The sequence below is a fragment of the Cyprinodon tularosa genome, unplaced genomic scaffold, assembly GCF_016077235.1.
Source record: "Cyprinodon tularosa strain WSP-4 unplaced genomic scaffold, ASM1607723v1 ctg67, whole genome shotgun sequence".
In the NCBI taxonomy this organism is placed as follows: Eukaryota; Metazoa; Chordata; class Actinopteri; order Cyprinodontiformes; family Cyprinodontidae; genus Cyprinodon; species Cyprinodon tularosa.
In genome coordinates, this window is record NW_024039418.1 from 1,880,576 (window position 1) to 1,902,717 (window position 22,142).

The following is a 22,142-nucleotide window of genomic DNA, read 5'->3' on the forward strand; positions in this document are numbered from 1 at the left end:
CCAAAATTTGCTGATACTGTGTTAGGTTCAAAAATGTAGGTTCGTAAAAGAAGAACTGAGTCTACACAGAAGAGGGATTTTTTAACGGCTTCTGCAGAAGTAGAGAGCTACATTCAGCTACATCTACCCTCTGATGGGCTTCCTCAGCAGAAGCTTTTTTATTAGCAGATCATAACACATGGGGCGGGTTGCAAAATAGAGTGTTCTTCTGACAAGGCAATTGATCAGGTCATAGGACAAAATGCTCCTCTGATTGAATCACAGAATAGAGTGGTCTCCTGATAACTGTGATTAGCCTTGCATAAAACATCAGCAATTTTCTACCACTGTTGCATGACAGTTTGCAGTAAACAGAGTGAAGCATCTAATTTCTCCAATGTTCCATATGCACACACATTAACTTTATAATCATCATTGAATAAAACTAACATACTGGTTTGGAGATGCTGGGGCGTGGGCAAATATATATATTTGGCGATATATAGTGATTTCAGCTTTTAGCTATAAAGTTTATGTTGATAGCGGAGTAAAATATTACAATATACAGTGATATTTCACTATGGTATTGTGACCCAAGTATCATAATGCAACACCCATGCCAATACTCACCCCTAGAGCTGCATGGAGGCTTATGCCAGCATAGATATTTCTTTTGATTAGCTTTTTTTTCTATTAATAATGTCAGGTCACAAAAGACATTTTCATATTAGTCAAAGGTTACATGAGGAAAAACAAAAAAGCAGCATTTTGTTAAATATTTCACTGATTTAACCAGCCTGACCCTGACAGAAAATATTTCATTCCAGCATTTTTTTTTGTTCTGTCTCAAAAAGCAGCACACCGAGTCTCAGTCCATGAAACCAACATGAGACATTATCATTGATTAGAGCTGGATTGAGTTAAAAAAACATTTCTAAGGCTTTGTGAGTCAATGGTGAACTACAGGCTGATTTATTATCCTTCAATTGAGAAAGCATGGAACGGCGGTGAAGCTTCCTGGAGGATGTCAGAACACTAAATTACTCCCACAGGACCGAACAACCAATCCAATCTAATCGGTTTACCATAGAACCTAGAAAGCACCGCAAGTCTCTCTTGGGCGTGATTATCGGCAAAATAGTGTTTACTGTAAACAACTCATAGGGCAATTTTAAATACCCCATAAACCTCCAAATACCTAAATCAGGGTTTCTGCGGGTCATTAAAAATCATTAAAAGTCATTAAATTGTTATTTTTTTAAATTAAGGCCTTAATTGGCATTACAATTCATTAAATGTGTTTATTGTGGCATTTAAAATGCTTTATTAAAAAAAAAAAGTTTATAAAAACATTTTCGTCAGACATATTATATCACGATATATTTGCGTGGAACTCGTTCCGGTTGATCGCAAAGCTGTATGTTCAGAAAAGAAGCTTGAGTCGGAGAAAAAGCTAGAGATGGGGGGGGGGGGGCATTCGGGACATGGCATTAAAATTATTTCTAAGAGCATTAAAAAGCTACGTTCACACCGGATGCAGCAGGAGCAGCAAAATCACGTCTGCTGCTTCATCTTTGCTGCTGGTACCAGTTTAGTTCTGACGCGACTGAAGCACCTTTGCTGCTCTGGCTGCGCGGTGCAAAAGAGGGTCTACTCTATCGTTTCTCTGCCTTGCAGATATATTTGCTGTGATCTGTGGGAATAAAGTAGTTTTAATATGTTTTTAAGTGAGAAAATCCACCTGAAAACTTAATCAGTGCAGTCAGTTCATCCAGATTACCATCCTGCCTTCCAATATTATTTCTGTCGGAGCCGCTCAGACCCCCACATACCAGCGGTGCGCCGACAGTAGGAATCCCTTCATCAGCAGCCTCTGGCCAGGTCGCCTCCTCGCGGTTCACCGCGGCAGCTGGTAGGTGGTTTTCATCTAAATAATCCAAACTGCAGGCAGCAGGATAATAAAAGCGAACATGTTCTGTCGGCAGATTTCTGCATTTTAAGTTAATTTAGGCATCAATAAACTGTTTCAGAGGAGTGATCATAGCGCTCTGCATCAATGGCGATGTGTCTGTCTCGCTGCCAGCTCCCAGATCAGCGTCTCTGATAGGTTGATGCGGCGCGTCGAGCAGAAAATGTAAAATTTTTCCATCTCGAGCAGCAGCGCATTTGCAGCGCGTCAGATGCTTAAAAGCTCCCGGCGCGCTGCTTCAGCTGCTCAGACGCGCTGCGGGACATTTTGCTGCGCCTTGACGCACGTCAACCATTGACTTTGCATGTAAACTCGCTGCTTCTGCTGCGCCTGCTGCGTCTGGTGTGAGAGTAGCATTACATTTTAATATTAATTCCTGAATAAACCCTGTAAATCATTGACTTATCTTTTCCCAACTCAGATATACAGGAAATATGGGTCACCAAAAAAAGTTTTAAAGCAGGGATCTCCAACTCTCTCTACTTGACTGTAACTTTTAGGTACAAGCAGGAATGCATCTGTAGATTGCAGGCCACCAGATGCTAAGGACGGGAGTTTGAGACTCTGGGTTTAGAGGGACATGGTCTCTGGAGGTGTCATTGGCAGATCTAGATAAGTATTGCAAAGGATAGTATTTCTTAGATGATTTTTTTTTATGATAAAAGTCTAATAATGCCAATTATTCCAGATGTTTTCATTTAAACCACCAGAAAGGCTCAAAAGGAACTTCAACACCTCTAAGTTCTGGATCATCTGGATGTGTGGGACTTTTAAAATACCAAACATCGCACTGCAGCTGCAGTAGTCTGCAACTTTAACAGCCTAAATGAAACAAGCAGAGTTCATTAACACTGCTTTGATGAAACTAGATACATATTTGAACTCATCCGTTCGTATAAAAGAAGCCCCAGACATCTGGATATAGAGCTGAATTTTTCATTAAACCCCTTTGAAGGCATATTTAAAAAATTTAGATTAGATTAGAGGATTTTTGAAATTTAAATGCATAAAAAAAAAACCAAGAACATTTGCTGTCACAGTTCAAGTCCAAGTTGTTTTTTTCCACTTATTAAATATGATATATAATTGATGGATCAATTCAATCGACAATTTATGGGAGTTTTCGGTGTTGCCTGCAAATTACCGTGAACAGCCGTTAACCTGAACTTCCACGACAATCTACAGTGCCGCATAGTGACGAAAATCACACTTTTCATGCAGTGATCATTGCAGGCCTATTGTGTTCAGTCGGTTGTTGTTGTTTTTTACTGATATTAAAATATGTTCCAGTCGAAGCGTCTTAATGTGACCTGGAAGCAAAGTTAACCTTATTTCCTGGTCCTGTAGCAGGAAGTAAGTCAGTGTTGCTTGGCGTGGAATCTCTGATATCCATTCTCGTTAGCCAACAGAGCTAGCCAGTTTGTTGAGAAAACAATATCATCAGTGTTATACTTGTTTTGACATGTAGTTTGTAGTTTTTACATAAATCCTAATATTTATGTACTTCATCTAATTCCTTAACATTCAAATTTGCCTTAAAGTATTTCATCTTTTGATGAGATTATTTACTCCTCACTAAATGAAACATGAAACATCATAGATCAGAGCCTCACAAATCAAAATGCATAGTTAAAGAGCTTATGCAAATGTTATGATCCTCCCAAATTAGAAATGTTTCTCCTTTTTTTCCTTTCAAAGAAATCATCCATTTTTTGGCTAAATTTATTCCATTATCAGTGTGAGATCACTCCAACTAACACTTCTTCTTCCTGTTGATTTTGCAGTTTTCCCTGTTTTTATATTTGTTTTCTTTAACCTGCTAGTAAGCTTGTGTTTGCAAACAACAAGCAATTTAATTTCAGAGATTTCTTGATTATCGGACTGAAAGCTCAGACTGAGGAACAAGAAGCCGTTTGTTTCAGTGCGATCTGAACAGAAAGCAGGGAAAAGCTAAGTTAAACTTGTCTGATGTTTCTGAATGGTGCACCTGATAAGCTGATCTTTTAAAGGATTCCTGCAACATGGTCCGGTTCTGGTCAGGAAAAAGACAAATGTATTTGTTGAAGGACTTTTGTCCTCATAGATGAAGATAAGATAGTAGCAGAGGTCACAGCAGGGATTTTCCAAGCATACTGATTCTTGGGAGAAAGAAAAAGCCTGTCTGTGTTTTTTATGCTAGAGTTGGTTTAAAGTTGAGATAGAACTAAAAAAAACACACTTAACACCAATTCTAATCGCCAGTAAGCCATCTTCCTTTTTCTTTTTTTTTTTCCATTTTCAAACCTGAGCTTTCAGAAATACTTTAATATGTGTTAATTTGCCTCAACCGCCAAACTTAATACAAAACCCTTTAAAAATATGTCTTGTTTTATTTTCTATTCCCATAACCCTTTTTAGAGGCCTGAACAAAGTGAAAAGGTTTGGAATAAGTTTAAACGGTCCTAAAGCCAAACAGCTTCACATCCCCCCCTATAGTCCCTCTTGGAAGTAAACCATGGAGGTGTAACATTTTGAAACCACATTTGTGGGCATGGCCGGACATCAGACTTTAAACCCCTAGGGCAAGTGACTTTCACATTTCATTTGCCCAGAAACAATTTTTACTTGCCCAGTATAATGTTTGATAAATATAGTTCCTAATATTCATTTTTGTATATATATCAATGAAACATGTTTGTTTTTTAAATGTTTTTTTGTAATTCAGTACGTTTCCAGGTTCCTGGTGTGTATATGCATGCGTCAGATAATGAACTCAAGCCTACATTACCGTGTTAACATGCTTTTCAATCCTTCCTGCACATTCTTTTCTAACTAAACTTTGCTTTAAACTGTTGTGTGCTTGGAAAAATGTAAATTCTAATGTTAAAAATCTAATAAAAACTTGACAAGTTAAAAACTTACACTACTACTACTCACCAATTTAACATGTTTAGCTCTATAACATTTAAATGCACCACTCCAATGTCTAAGAGAAAAAAATTTTATGAAATTTTTTTTATGTATGACCGCTGTACAGAAGACTGCCATATGATAGAAATATTTACACTGTGCGCATATAATTATTATTATTACTTTCCTAATCCCTGACTGATCATTTTTAATCTAGCGTGTATTATAGTTTAGATTAAATTCATCATCCAGCTGCTGCTCTGCAGAATTCTCTCCCCAAGAGCTGAATCACGCCATCTAGCGGAAAATTACGCAGCTTTTTCAAATCACGCGAGAATGTGTACAAAACAACAAAAATGGCGCTTGCAGCGCTTGTTGATCGTTTTCAGCGAATGTCGGTGATTTTAAAGTAATTTTGAGTGATAAATATTTTTTTTTCGCGACCATTGCACTTGCCCGGCGGGCAAATGCAATGAAATCTGTACTCTCTCGACAATAAAAACTACTTGCCCCGGGAGATCGGGCGATGGTTAACATCGAGCCCTGCCTAAACCCACCCGTCCGATTTTGCTCCAGAATGAGGTCGTGGCATTTAGCGCTGTGGCGATGATCACACCTGATATCATTTTCTGCAAGGAGGCTTGCATAGCTCCTACTGAGATAAACCCCAGGGGCAAATTCATGGGTCTGACAGGATTTGAAACGCAGTTACGAAGTAAAACACATCAACTTTGGGGGAAAATACGAAATAAAATATTTTAAACTCACAGGGAAACAGTCAGTTTTGGAGTCACACATTGTGTATATGGTCTAGTAAGCTGAACAAGCTTGTGCAAAAACAATCAATGAAACATAAAACAAAAAGAATACTTTACCCACGTTCAGGAGGATATAAAATGGATAAAGTAGTGATCCTCCATGGGCCTCACAAAAACAACGAGGGACAGAAATCCCAGTTTATCACTCTCCTCGCGGGAAAAAAAAAAACTTTGGGAGGGCCGAAAACGGATAGAGTAAAGTAATGATCCTCTTTGAGCCTTACAAAATAAACAAACTAACAAGGGGCAGCTTTAAGGCAAAGTATCTCTCTCACCTTTTATGAAAAAAAGAAAACAAAAACTTGGATAAACTGTTCTGGTTTGAGATGCTGCACAGAACCGTCAAGTGGGGCTTTGTTTTACACCAGTGTTTTTTTCTTCTTCACTCTTATCCCTTTTCATAATCTGTCCAAGTCAAATGTGGGAATTTGTTTATAGCACAGAGACAGAAATGTAAACAAAAAAAAATCAGCACAGATCTGCCCACCCTGCCTAGTCTGAGCTTCTCTATATGCAGTCAGTGTGATTTGTAAAAAAAAAATCAGTATCTAATATGCCACCTACAGTTAGATTTTAAATCATTCTTCCTGTGACTGAGGTTAATGTGTAACCTCTCAGGATTAGGGATGCATTGATTCACATTAATTTAACCTCTGAAGTGTTTCTAAGACTTGATTTTGGATATTTGCTAATCCCTGATACTTTATTATCATCACTGTTTATTTTTTAAGAGTTGTCATCAACATAATAAAGTAATAAAGGTATGCATATCCCAAAAGGAAACATGAAATTAGTATAACTTCAGAAAAACAGTAAATCATCTTAACAGGACAAACTTAATCCTGTCATGAAACGAGGACAGATGCACCAAGTATTCAAGGAGACAGTGAGTGGGCAAGTTCACAACGTTTATTTAATGAAAAACAAAACTAAAAGGGGAGCTGCTAGGATCTGTGGCACATGGCAACTGCAGGTGGGAGGCGGGGCACCGCCCAATCACAGGCACTCTGTTAGCGGGAGAAACACAGGTACGTGACCACGATCATCTGACAGAAGAGGATTATCTGAGTTGATCACTTACCTGGTTTAAAAGTCCAGTCCAAGACTGTCCCCCAGTGCTGCAGTCCCAGAGGACAAGCTGGAAGCTGATCCTGGTCAGGGATCCAGAACAGACAGGAACAGGTAGGGATGCACGATATAATCGGCCCCCTATCGGTATCGGCCTTAAAACTGAATATCGGACATCGGACACCCCACCGATATTTAACCCGATATTTGATCAGCTTCTGAGTTTCTAAAGTCTAAAAATAAAAAATAATACTTCTTCTTCCTCAAAAACTTATTTTTTACAGACTTAAAAACTTCTAAAGACGAGGGAAAAAATATTGATACATTAAAATATCACAATATCTTCATATGCTGATATATTGCCATTTAAAAACACCATATCAATCTCTGTTACTAATGAAATATTGCTATATGTCATCGTTATGCTACGAAATCCCCCGAAAATTCACCAAATTTTGCCATATTTTTATATGTTGATATATTGACGCGGTATCGATCTATTTTACTAACAAAATCTCACAAGAATTTGCAAAATATCACGAGAGTTTGTAACAGAACGATGAAATTTCGCGAGATTTTGAAAGTAAAATAGATCGATACCGCGTTTTTAAAAATCAATTTGATATCAGCATATGAAAATATATTTGAGTATATTATTTTTCAAAGTGTCAGAAATGGATAACAAAACTGCTATTTTCAATGACTACTTATTTTTGTCGATCTTTAACATCGGTATCGATATCGGTTATCGGCTACATGAGTTTTAAAATATCGGCATATCGGATATCGGCCAAAATCCCAATATCGTGCATCCCTAGGAACAGGTGCAGACGGGGAGGCTCAGTGGAAGAGTGTAGCAGAGACAGGACGTGGAACCAGAACTTGATGCAGGACCTTTAAACTAGTCTCCACCTGGAGCCAGGCTTACTTGGATAAAAACTGAACCTCCCCGCGTATGGAGCCAAAAATCCTGAGGACTCAGCAGGGGAGGAACAGCGGACGATCAGGAGACGAGACAGACACAAAACCCTCTTTCCACTGGCTGCCAGGATCCAGGACATGAACCTTGGAATCAACAAAACAAACTAACAGAAAGACAAATAATGATCTGGCCCCGAATGCTCAGGCTGAACAGAATATAAACCAAAGGAAACAGGTGAGAGGAATAAATGATAATTGAGGCAGGGAGGGAAAACGACAGCTGAAAGAAATAACCAATTAAGGGAGAGCAAACAGGCCAGATCATGACAAATCCTAAAAATGATATGAAACAGACATGCAGAAAACGTAAACTTTCCTGGTTTTTGAAGGTTTTAGCATTACCTTCATTTATTCTCTTCAGCTGAAACTCCTTTATCTAAATCTACTTCCTTCTTACTTTTTTACGCTCTTTTAATTTGAGCAGCCTGGGATGTATAAGTTGATTGTTTAGTGCATTGTAAATAAAATGTATTCCTCCTGTTATTGTTGAAGAGTGAAATACACCCAATCGGCATGCTGTGATTGAAAGCTGATTAGCCACAGGCTTAATGATCATACAGGCTTTCTGCAAATGTTTTACATTCTTAAATAGAAAATTAGGGCACAGTGAAGCTTGTAACACTCGGAGCAAAGATTTTTCCACACAGCGGCATGTTTTGCATGTTACTGTCACTGAGGGAATATGGAAAAGGTCCCGATCACTGATCTGATCTCTCTCTCCATGGTAGAAAGATTGAGACTCTCTCCATGAAGTTAAAGTAGTGAATGACCTCTAAGCATAGAAATTTACTGCATAGATAGGCCTCTTGGATCTGACCTATTGTCACCCAAACCTGTTCTTGAATTTTTTTTCAGTAATATTGGATCGATGCTTCTCTACCAAGGAGCAGCTAAAAAGCTCTTAAAGTCATGACGTTTTATTTGTTCAAATTCCTCCCACAGATTTTTAGTTAAATCACATAAAAGTGAATCTGTATCAGTATAAGGCCGCCTTTAAGGCATTCTGCGAATGTAGTGACCTAAGAGATCTGACTTCTGACCCCATAAACCGCAACCTCTAACTCGATGCCCTTTTCTCCTCATCTGCAAGTCGTTTCATTCGCTGCTCGTACTCTTAGCGTTTAGCAAGCAGCTGTTAACTTGAAATCTGCTGTTTGAATATTTTAATCTTCAGTAGGAAAGTCTGTAGGGATTAATTCCTGAAGAAAGTCGTTATTCATTATTCTGGGTTGTTTGTTTTTTTAGCTTATCCACTGAGCTTATGTCAGGAGGTGTTTCACACTTTTCTCACTCAAGCATCATGGACTCAGAGATCTTCATCCACTGATCAGATGTATCTATTTTGCCTCTAAAACTGAAAATTATCTTTTGTTTTATCAGCACTTCGACGCCCATCATCTACTGAAGCTTTGCTTTGCCTTCTGACAAGATGCTCTCAGCTAAGCAAACATTTGGACCGCCCAGAACTGATCTATTTTAAGTCGAAGTCTCTGTTTCTCTCTCACTCCTCCGATGCAATACATATTTCTCTTTATCTGTTCAGTTTGCTATTTATAGCTTCTTTTCACATAAAAGTTCACTTCACCTCCCAGCAAGATGAATACTGATTCAAGTGTTCATAGCAGAAAGGCAGAAGGTGTGAGATCAAAGCAATCTAGTGGAAACAACAGAACAATGAGTAGATGAGGTAGTGCAGGGAATAGATTACACTAAACTAAAATGTCGTCAAAGGTTGCCACTCTCTGCTTCTGATCAGTTCTACTTTATCTTGTTTAAAAAAACGAGTTGAATGCAAAACCCAGTTTCCATTGTCACAGATGAATAACAATAGTTCAGTTGGTGAAATGGACGTACAGAGAAGTTCAAACCCCATCAAGACCTCCTTTCTCTGCAATCTCACAATTCTAAACTTCCACCATAAAACGGGCGAATCCAAACGAAGCACAAAGTTGACGTAAACTCAGGGATGTTGCCTTATTTGGTTCTGGCCTGTACGCTTTCAAAATCTTGGACAGTTCAAAGCAGGATTTGCTAAACTTCTTTTACTGAAACGAGGGTCTGTTCCGACCGTAAGGCCATCACAACCGCAAGCTGGAAGTATGATTCTGTCGCTAAGCTGTTGATGGCAATGCTAGCATATCTATGGTGACCAGATTTGGGTTTCATGGGTTTTTTTATTCTTTGGGGGCGCGGGGGGTTATGAGGTGTCGACTGCTGGGCTTCTGACTGGACCGGACCTCATCAGAGAGCCATGAGCCGCTCGTTTTCAGCCTGAGGAGGGGGGCCGGTAAGGCAGGCATGGGGAACCACAGAGCCGCCGGTATCCAGGCTACCCCCACTGGGTTGGGTTTGATCAACGCGTCCTCCGCTGACTCCCTTCCCCCATCTGCTGGGGTTCCCGGACCAGCCCGGTTCGAATGCCCGGTGTGTTTCAACTACGTGCTGCACTGTGGTCGACAAAATTCCCCCCGGACATTTTTTTAGGCATGAAAAGTAGGACATGACAAAAAGAGGACGTCTGGTCACCCTACCATATCAACAATTTGATGTTTCAGTGAGTGCTGGTTGCTATGCTGCGTCTTTGCTCAGCAGCTCGGCTTGCTATAAACCAACCAATCAGAGCACAGCTCATCTAAATATTCATGATCATTCCATAAAAGGAAGAAAACCTGTCGTTTCAATCTAGGGCTTTTAACCAGGCTGCATTAGGGCTCATAGAACAGCTAATATGCCATTTTCAGCCCAACCAATGTTAAACACCCTATTCAGAGACCTTAAGGACCAGATACCCTATAGAATCATTCTATCTCCCCTTTAAAGGCTGTTTCGACTGGATTGAAGCTGCTGCTCTTTTAGGATTGTAAACAAATTTGCTGGCTTTTCCAACATAAAAAAACATGCAAAGTTTCAGGGTACGGGGCTACTTTGTGATATCTAGAGGAATCATCAGCGATAATGAAAATTAGATGATAGATCCTAACTGTGTTTAGATGACAGGTTCTGTGTCAGCAGTTAAATGTCATGAAGAGCAACAAAGAAGACTTCAGACGCGGAGGAATCTGTGTCCGCATGGATGTGTTTCAGTGGAAACCCGTGTCCTGAGGATCCGCATTATATCCAGGTCACAGAACAGACGCTGACTATCTCTGCCTGTCTGGTTGTGTCTCTCGCATGCAGCCATACATGCTCTAACGGATGATCATCACAACAAATAGTACACGGCCGGTGAGAGAAAGTCGCGTAGATGTTTCTGTTTTCAAGAAAAACAAGCACTTTGGGACGCTAGGGACAAGTGAAGCTCCAACAGACAGAAACATCGACAGACTGTAAGAAAGATAGCATGAAACTAGGCACATTTCCTTCCGCTCTCTTCCCTTTCTCATTTATCACATACAGGTGCTGGTCATAAAATTAGAATATCATGAAAAAGTAGATGGATTTCAGTAATTCCATTTAAAAAGTGAAACTTGTATATTATATTCATACATTACATACAAACTCATATATTTCAGATGTTTATTTTGTTTAATTTTGATGATTACAAATGACAACAAATGAAAATCTCAAATTCATCATATCAGAAAATTAGAATATTGTGAAAAGGTTCAAAATTGATGGCCCCTGGTGCCACACTCTAATCAGCTAATTAACTCAAACCACCTGCAAAAGCCTTTAAATGGTCTTTCAGTCTAGTTCTATAGGCTACACAATCATGGGGAAGACTGCTGACTTGACAGTTGTCCAAAAGACGACCATCGACACCTTGCACAAGGAGGGCAAGACACAAAAGGTCATCGCTAAAGAGGCTGGCTGTTCACAGAGCTCAGTGTCCAAGCACATTAATAGAGAGGCGAAGGGAAGGAAAAGATGTGGTCGAAAAAAGTGTACAAGCAAGAGAGATAACCGCACCCTGGAGAGGATTGTGAAACAAAACCCATTCAAAAATGTGGGGGAGATTCACAAAGAGTGGACTGCAGCTGGAGTGAGTGCTTCAAGAACCACCACACACAGACGTATGAAAGACATGGGTTTCTGCTGTCGCATTCCTTGTGTCAAGCCACAGACAGCGTCAGAAGCGTCTTGCCTGGGCTAAAGAGAAACAGGACTGGACTGCTGGTGAGTGGTCCAAAGTCATGTTCTCTGATGAAAGTAAATTTTGCATTTCCTTTGGAAATCAAGGTCCCAGAGTCTGGAGGAAAAGAAGAGAGGCACTTCATCCACGTTGCTTGAAGTCCAGTGTAAAGTTTCCACAGTCAGTGATGGTTTGGGGTGCCATGTCATCTGCTGGTGTTGGTCCATTGTGTTTTCTGAGGTCCAGGGTCAACGCAGCCACATACCAGGAAGTTTTAGAGCACTTCATGCTTCCTGCAGCTGACCAACTTTTTGGAGATGCAGATTTCATTTTCCAACAGGACTTGGCACCTGCACACAGTGCCAAAGCTACCAGTACCTGGTTGAAGGACCATGGTATCCCTGTTCTTAATTGGCCAGCAAACTCTCCTGACCTTAACCCCATAGAAAATCTATGGGGTATTGTGAAGAAGAAGATGCAATACACCAGACCCAACAATTCAGAAGAGCTAAAAGCCACTATTAGAGCAACCTGGGCTATCATAACACCTGAGCAGTGCCACAGACTGATCGACTCCATGCCACGCCGCATTGCTGCAGTAATACAGGCCAAAGGAGGCCCAACTAAATACTGAGTGCTGTACATGCTCATACTTTTCATGTTCATACTTTTCAGTTGGCCAACATTTCTATAAATCCTTTGTTTTTATTGGTCTTCAGTAATATTCTAATTTTCTGATATGATGAATTTGAGATTTTCATTTGTTGTCATTTGTTATCATCAAAATTAAACAAAATAAACATCTGAAATATATGAGTTTGTATGTAATGTATGAATATAATATACAAGTTTCACTTTTTAAATGGAATTACTGAAATCAATCTACTTTTTCATGATATTCTAATTTTATGACCAGCACCTGTATTTGTGGATTTCCTTATCTTATTTTTGTTTTTCTGTTGGGCCCTCCACTGTTCTCATTCAGATTTCTAAGTTTTACTTTCATCTCTAGAAGTTCAATAAGTAGAAAAGTTAAATGCTTCATTTATTCTTCCTATAGGTAGGCATGAGCCACATCATACCCTTAGATAAATCTAGAAATTGATAAATATTAGATATCAATGTACGGGACAGGCAGATGAGAGCTTAAACCAGGTTATAATGATTTACCTATGATCCTCTGAAGGGAGCAGCCAAAAGGACTCACTAACCGTCACCAGCCTTAATAGAATGGGATTATAGTTGCTCTAATCAGCTGTAGCTGCTGTAGTCAGCTGTAATCAGGATTTTTTTTCCTGCATTGCCACATTACACCACACACTGATTACAGAGAAGCTTTAGAGCCCGATATGCCTCAAGTGACTTGGGTATAATTGCATGTTCGCATGTCCTATGTGCACATAAGCCTATAATGCTCATGCAATTGAAAACAACAGATCATCTTCTTTGCAGCTTTTAGATCTGAAGCCTTTAAAGACCCAGAGTTGTTACCGTGTCACTCAAACTTTGATTTCAGAAGATGAACAGCAATCAGATTAGACATTCAGATTACAGTATTACACAGCGACATGAGTGGATACTCGGATTAATACTCACCGAGAAGACGGTCTAAGTCTTTATTGACTCTGCTGTGGGATTCTGCAGAGAATCAACCAAGGAATCCAGTTTAAAACCCTGTAGTGGATGTACTAAATATCTGGAGGAAGATACTTTGGTTGGATGAGCCCCAAATAAATGCTATGTTTAGCAGAAAGCTAAAGCTAAACACAGAGAAAGAAGCAGCATCATGCTGCAGGAATGCTTTTCAGGTTTGGGATGGGGAAACAAACAGGTCAGACTTAATGAAGAGTTGGATGGAACTAAATACCAGGAGTCACTAGAGTGGAAGTTATTGGTGAGTAAAGTTTAGGTTACAACGCTACGATTCATCTTCAATAAGCATGAATTGAAGCCTTAGATTTAAGCCAATCCATTAATTAGAGAAGTCTGCACTTCAATCCAGTTAGTTAGAGTTGGAGATTAGTATTTACAGAGCCTGTCCCTCCAACAGGAGTCTACAACAGAGTAGATAATCAACAAAAAAAGATTTCCTAATGCTGGCCTGCACTAACCGTGGTGTTCTCTGTAATTTCTTCCTGCACCATGTTGGTTGTAATAGAGGAAAGTTGACCACCATGCATTTCAGATGCACCTCCACACTCCCATCATCATCATCATCGCTTTTGTCTGCTTTCTAATTTTATCTCGACATGGTGGATCTGGAAGCCAAACAACACTGTGCGGATAGATGTCTATGAGTCCGCCGATTCTCCGGAGAAGGATCTATTTTGCAGAGTACTATCACCTACTTTAAGGATGATGGTCAGATTCAGTGGTGCTTCCTCTTATCTAGCCAAAAAGAAAGCACCAGTGCTGGGGGAGAGGCTGGAGCTAGGACAACGAATGATGAACGCATCAACAGCCCTTAACATTAAAAGTCCCGGAGATACGAGAATTTTCGTCAGCCTCCAGTCCCCCCGCTGTACTTATCAACTCATGAATCCCTTTTCAGATGTAAATGCCCCATTAGCGCTGTGGCTGTTTCAGCTAAAGTATCTCTCTTTGAGTGTTTTACCTGAGAGCAGGGGGGAAAAAAATCATATTTGTAATTAAACATAACTAGGTCTACGTCATCAGTGTCGCCAACACCGCAATGATTTCAGCGCAGCCAGCCGCGCAGCGATCGGACGATAGCTGATCTGTACAATGAAAATAGCTGCATGAGCTGGAACGCTGTAGAGAGCAAGAATATTTATACAATACTGACCATTTATACGATAATTACCATTATTTATTAGGGGGGGAATATAACTCAGCCGATCCCTCTTCCGCTGCAGACATGCAGCCAGCATCGCGAGACTGCAGTTGGCAAAAATATTAACAGATTCGGTTTTTCCAGATTCTCTAAGTTGTTCTTTCTTTCACATAGTGAGCTTTGCAACAATACAAATGAGTCTGTTGGTGAATGGACAATATAAATAGGCTCTGCCTTGCCTTGTTGGAAAAGCATGGTTATGACCTGTTCAAAGCTCAGGAACTAGGACCCGTATGATATCTGGTTGTTCAATTGGTTTGCCTAAATAAAAGACTTAGATATGACTTATCAAGATGTTCCTGCAAAAAGGTCTGATGTTGCAGGGGAAGGTAATGAAAAGTGTTTGTTTCAAAGTTTATCCAGTCTCATGTAGAAGGACTGGTCACATCACAGGTTATTTCCATTACAACAAGGACACTTGGCAAGATAGAGTGAATACACAAACTTGAAGAGGGGAGGGGGGCTTGCAGGAAAACTGAAATTTTCCGGGACATCTAGGCCCCGTCCACATGAAGCCAGACCCTGGCCTAAACGCACAAATATTTCACCAAACCAGCCTCTCATCCATACGAAGCCGGCGTTTTGGGGTCTGTAAACGATCTTTTTTTTATTAAGCCTTCAGAGTGGGAAGATTTTGAAACGCCGTTTTTGCGTTTCCATCTTTAAGCTCTAACCGCATTTTTTTTCTTACACGCATGCGTCATAGCGTCGCCTCTAAACACGCATGCGCGACACAGTATCACAACAACAATGGCGCCGTACTGTGTTGAATGGTTGCTGCTCATGCTACTCACCCTGCTGTCGGGCTTACAACAGAATCTTCTTCTTCTGGAATATCTCCAGGAAGAACAGAGCAATATCGACGACATAGTTCAGCACCTGAATTTGACTGAACCACGAAAATGGACCCGCAGGGCAACCATGTATAAATATTAGTGCGCATGCCCAACATTTCGTGGCCTGTTTTCGCCTATTTTTGCTTTGGCACCACAGCGCCACTTACAGGCCTGGCATACATTTTGCAGCGTTTTCATGCCTTCGTGTGGTCGATCACATTTATTTTACGTCTCCGTCTTTACAACAAACGTTCTGGAAAATATTAGCGTTTCGTGTTCGTTTTGACTTCGTGTGGACGGGACCCTAGTGTTAAAATGGCTTTTAAAAAGCCAACTAAAATCCTCTTAGGAGCATTCCTTAATTCATCCTTTGTCAAATTTATTTTCTCTATACTCCATTTTGATTGAAACAAGTTTTCCTGACGTTTTCCTGTGGTGCCAGTTCACAGAAAATTCAGATTCTTGTACTCCTCCACTCAGCTTTGACCGCTTGGTATTAAACTGGGTACCCCCCAGGGGCCGTGTCCCCCGCTTTGGGAATCTTTGGGTAAGGAGCTTCTTTCTTTGCCTGCTTCATAAAACAAAGTTCAAGAACCCATCTCCAGATGATACCATGCTCCAGTACAAAGATAATTCAATCTAAGCCAAGTACTGGATCATTTTGTTGAATGATGATGCAACAGATGAGCAGGATTCTGAGGAGGAGACATAGAAACACCAGTGGCTGAAGAGGAGGTCACCAGAGCTGGAGCTGCCATGGCTCCCGCTGAAGCATTGGAATCCCAGAGTGGCAGCATCTGTTGGAGCTCGTTACCTCCTGACGTACTGTACATGACCGGGCAGGTGCTGCAAATGTAATCCTGGGATCACAAGGTTTGCCGTGATAAGAGAAAGTGACATCAAGAGATCCTTTGATCTGGTCACCCCGCTGTCACTTAGTCATCATTGCAATGACAAACCTTGAGGGAAAGCTACTAAAACTACTATTTTCAGTTTCATTGCATACAATTCCAACAAAGATCATTGAAGTTTGTACATTTAATATGAAATAATTTTTGTGAACCAATTCAATTCAGTTTATTTCTATAGCGCCGATTCACAACACATGTCATCTCAAGGCACTTTACAGTTCACCAGATCATACAGTCAAATTGATTCAGTTTTCTATCTAAGGAAAACCAGTTGATTGCAGAGACTCATTGACTCGAATGCAATCCCTCACACTAAGCATGCTTGTAGCGACAGTGGAGAGGAAAAACTCCCTTTTAACAGGAAGAAACCTCCAGCAGAACCAGGCTCACTGTGAGCGGCCATCTGCTGAAGCCGACTGGGGTTCAAGGAAACCATTGAAAGGCATGATTTTAATAACGGCTATTTGTATTTTACCAGCAGATAGTCACATTGTTTTAATGTTAATTTAGCTTTAGAAGCACAATCATCGCCGATTTTGATTGGGCATATTGTCGCCCCCACCTCCTCCTTCTCGTTCTTATTCCTTCAGCTTTCACTGGGGGTCTCAGCATGAATTATATCCAGGGTAGGAAAGGTGCTCTAGATTGCTGTGTTAAATTCAGGCAGCCTTCATCCTTACAGATGTCAGTAGAGGACAGAAACACCTACGGATAATGGCTGTCAAAACCAACAATACAGTTTTGTGGGGGGAAAAATAAATTACACAAATAAAGCAAAATACAAATTTTTTTTCTTACAATTTCTAAGTTATCATTAGCTTTTTGAGTGAATCGATTATGTAATGAATTGAATTAGTTGTATTTACCTTAATTTCAGTAGATAAATAAGATTATTTGCCAAATGGAATCAGTTATTTTACTCCTAAAAGAAGATAATTAGATAATATGCACCTCAAATAATAATTTTTCTTATTGTAAATGTAAATTGTCTTATCAAATTATTATCAAAGTGTCTCATTACCTCCTCAGTTTAAGAAAAAAAATCTTATTCTAAGAATAAATGACTTATTTAGAGCTCAGTTTAGCAGTGTACTGTATTAACAGAAGCCCATCATAAATTAGCACCATACTAAAGTGCTAACTTTACTATAGTTTTTTTCACTATGGATTAGGTCCATAAAACTGTGAACATCATTATCACTAATCCTTTTTGGCAAAACATTAAGCGAAATCTCCAGATGAATCTATGAGAACAAGGCTGGAGGAAGCTTAGAGGAGGAGCTGTATATGACTCCCTTCTGCCTTCATGACATGTGGCATGTCTCCTTATACTGCAGTTATTTATTTGCATTACTTGTCCCTAATGATGACTTATACCATCAACCAACCCATTTACACTTTATTGTTAGTGAAATACACAGAACCATGCAGAACGGGGTAATAGATTGTTTCTGTTTTTACTTACAACTGACTTCAGAAATCATTTTACCAAAAAGCAGAGAAGGGCTGCTGCTAATAATCAGCTCAGATGTCTAAGGCTACGTTCTGCAGCCTGAAGTGACCCAAATACGATTTTTTTTGCCCATATGCGACCTGGATCTGATCTTTTCATGGCAGTCTGACCAACAGATCCGATTTTTTACAATCCGACCGAGGCCACTTGGCTCTGCGGTCCTGAATCCGATATGAATCTGATCTATTCAAATGCGACCTGTGTGTGAACGGCCAGGTCGCATTCATCCGACCTGAACGTCATTAATACAGGGGGTCCTTAAAAAGCCTTAAAAGGCATTGAATTCTTCAAAATAAAACTAAGGCCTTAATTGGTTTTAAAATGTCCTTAATCAGTCTTTCGTAGGTCTTAATTTTTAAAACATCATAAATAGGATTATTTAAATTACGATTTATTTTTGTAATCTAAATAAAACGTTAAAATTGACAATTTATTTTTTTATTATAAAAAAAAATAACGGCTCGCCATTATTGGTTCCGTCCCGATAGCGGAACCAATAAAAGCGTTGTTGTGGCCGGCACATTTGGGAGATGCACCATTAACTGTTTGTCTGGAAAATATGAGCAAGTGTAAATGTAAACTAAATTGTCTCCAGCCAAGAGTTTTCTCCATGGCTAAAACCAGGGAACATACATGAGGCTCAGTGGATTTTGTGCAAGAAGAGATTCAAGCTCAGAACGATGGGAATTAAGGCAGTGGAGTCGCACATGCGAAGCACGAAACACAAAACGTCAAAATGGAGTTACCGAGAAACAGCCGGTATTTCTCAGTTTAGTTCCACCCTTGTCTCTGCAACGCCTCCACTTATCAACAAATCAAACATACTAAGAAAACCATACAAAGAAAAATAGCTGCAAAAAAGACTTAGCACTGGTTATGTTGTTATTTGTTTTGTTCCCTGCTAAAACAAAGTTTGTGAATTCAGTAAAAAAAAATTTAAAAATATCCGTCATTTGTTTGTTTTTAGCTTTCTTCCTGTATGGAAGGGTTTTCAAAATTTTCAACATTAGTGCAGTGGTTTATGTTAAAATAAACCTTTGGGTTAAGTTGTCGCAAGCGGGTTTTTCTTGTGTTTCTTGTGAATTTGGTCTTAAATTTTTATTTCAAGTGGCATTAAAAAGTCTTAAAAAGTCTTGAATTTAACTTGCCTCATGCTGTAGGTACCCTGTAATAAACGACAAAGGTCACCATTCTGCGTCTTGCTACGCAAAAGCGGCAAGAAAAACAACAACCATGATGAATGATAACGCTTAGAGCAGTATTTATGTTTAACTATATTGAAAATATTGCGTTTTTATGGTTGGAAAAGATCGCTAGATGTGCGCCGGCACTACCATCCATGTTTACTTCCGTAAACACAGAGCTAACTGGCCTGTGATGTCATTGCGTCCTCTACTGCGCATGGGGGACACTTGCGTTGTATGACTGCAGTTCACACAGGAGATCACATACAAGTCGCATATATTTGGAAATATCAACGGGAACGCAAAAAAAAAAATCGGATTTCACAAAAAAGTCGGAGCGTAGTCTAGCACTGCTGAGATGTGATGTCTGAACCAATAAGGAGCTGATAAGGGCTCCAGTGGGGGAGCTAGAGGGGAGCAATGAACTCCCGTAAAATCCGATTCCCAGGAGGGAACAGAAAGTCTGTTGGGAAAGAAATGTTTTTCAACAAATTTTGCTCCGACAAAAGTTTATATAATAAACGGCCTGTACTTGTATATCAGTTTATCTTGTTTCTCTGTTTTCAAGATATGCAATCACTGATTGATAAACACCTCCACACACTGACATAGGCCATGCATTTTGTTATATTGTTTACAGATGTCAAATGAAATAAAACTAATCTTATCCCAGATTTGCCTTACTTAAATGTATTTAATGTGTAAAAGCTCCAGTTGCAAATGATTGATAAAGAAATTAATTCTTATACCCTTGCCCCTCTTCCTTCTTAATTTTTTTCTTCTACTGTGTTTGCAGGAAGGTAATATCTGAGTTGAACTGGGATTTTGTTAATATTTTAAGAGATAAAGTTTAAAGAGTCTAAATTCATACACTTTCTCCTCCTCTTATCTTTGTTCTGTAGAGCAGGGTTAACCCTTTAAAGCCCGATCCAAGAGTAAAACAAAACAGAGAATTACTTTTTTTGGTTTGAATTCCTTATTTGGCCTTTTAACAAAATATGTAAAAAGAAAAAACAGAAATACATTTTTGATATTAATAATTTATTACTATGCGATAAGTGTGATAATTTTGGGTTGTCTTCTGCCCTCAGTTATCAGGTATATCTGATTGTGTACAATAGGATTTTGAGCAAAGTTTTTACCATTAAATTATGCAAAAGGTGTCAGACGCAAAACATTTCAGAAACCGTATGTATCAAATACGATACATTTGGCATTATAGGGTTAATTACTAACAGATAAAAAAGGCCGATCATTTTGTCACTATATTGACCAAATGTTATTCTGTTTAATAAACTGCGCTGTCCTGTTTAGGATATCTCTCACTCAGCAACACAACATGTAGAAAAACATTACTGTCTGGCTTTTAATCGATCTGACGTCTTGATATTTCATTAGATTTCTTTTTTTTTTATGACTTTCAGCTTTATATTGGACGCCTCATACTGTCCTCTTTGTCCTCTGTGCAATTGTCCAACCTTTTCTTCTTTGTTGCCCACAGGTGCCTCCTTTAAGCGAAAGTTAGGCAAAATGTAAAACGATGTATCATTTTTCACATATCTTGGAAAGAAATAATAAATCACTGATGTCCTCATGCTTCTCCAGGACAGACCAATCTATCTCTGCCGATCTTTTAATTAATAATAGATTTAAACATTCTGTAAACTCAATCACAGTAAAGCAGTCAGCTTTTACACATTCCTTTGCTCTTTCTTTTATTTTTTCCTTTCCTCTTCGTACAGACGAGCCACAGTCTTCCTACAAAAGCCACCAGAGATGCTGCCTCCTTAAACAACCGCTGCCATTCAGCATAAAGATAATGACTCCTTCTTTTCTCTCCCAGTTACTTTAAAAACTAATTAAATCTTTCCTGTTAAGGCTGTAAAGCCCTCTTAGGGATTAAATGAGAAGGTCTCTGCATACGTGCCAGAAGGAGACAGAAGGGACGTCTGTGTTTCTTTCAGCATGTAGGGAACACGGATTGTAAAGTCCAAGAAAAGCCTTGAAAAAGGAAGATTTGGGGAAATGAAAACCTTACCTTGAGTTTTACAATCATATATGTTTAGTCATTCTGTTATATGTGTGGAGGATAATACCTCCAATACTACAATGTTTTTAGGGTCGATGCAAAGAGATTCCAGCAGAAAAATTGGATGTTTTTCAGTCCTGCACTTTAATCTGTGGGGGTGTAATGACAATACAAATATGGTCCTTACCAGTTATGAAACACTCCATTTTGAACTATGAGCCAACGTTTCACATTTGTAGAAGTTATTGAAAACTCAAATCTGTCCTTCTTGCCTTCATGGGACTTGTTTTCAATTCAATTCAGTTTATTTCTATAGCGACAATTCACAACACTTTACAGTTCACCAGATCACGCAGTCAAATTGATTCAAAGTTTTCGATCTAAGCAAAACCAGCTGATTGCATCGACTCATTAACTCAAAATCAATCCCTCACACTAAGCATGCTTGTAGCGACAGTGGGGAGGAAAAACTCCCTTTTAACAGGAAGAAACTTCAAGCAGAACCAGACTCGGTGTGAGCGGCCATCTGCTGAGGCCGACTGGGGTTCAAGGAGACAGAAGAAACAGGACTACACTGGAAAAACAGGCCAATCTCCAACATCTACAAACAAAGGTGTTGATGGCAGCAGCACAGCTGATATTTCTCTCCAGGATGGAGTCACAGCCAAACAGGAACAGACCAGATGAAGCTACTATGAGAAAAGCAGAGAGAGCAGAACGTTAGAGATTGAACTAACAGATTCTGCAGAGTGGGAGAATAGAGATAGAATGAAGCAGAATGATGAAAAGGGGTCCCTATGTCCTCCAGCAGTCTAAGCCTATAGCAGCCTAACTAGAGATAGCCCAGGAAGTTTTATAAGCAAAGATGCTGCTTTTCCAATACAAAAATGGACACAACCTGTACTATTAATCTATGGTATAAGTGTTAGAATACTGTTTAGAGGAAAACTAGTTTAACAAACTATTATTTTAATATGGAATAAAGTATTTTGATGTTAAGATATTTTGCATCATCTAAACAGTTGAATTCTGTTTAAAC

General features: G+C 39.4%; 1 protein-coding gene across 1 annotated transcript in view; it reads left to right on the top strand.

The window, feature by feature from the left end:
* itfg1 (integrin alpha FG-GAP repeat containing 1) overlaps positions 1-22,142 on the top strand; it is a 282,738-nt gene that overhangs the window by 127,130 nt on the left and 133,466 nt on the right. The gene's annotated exons all lie outside the window — the stretch shown is intronic.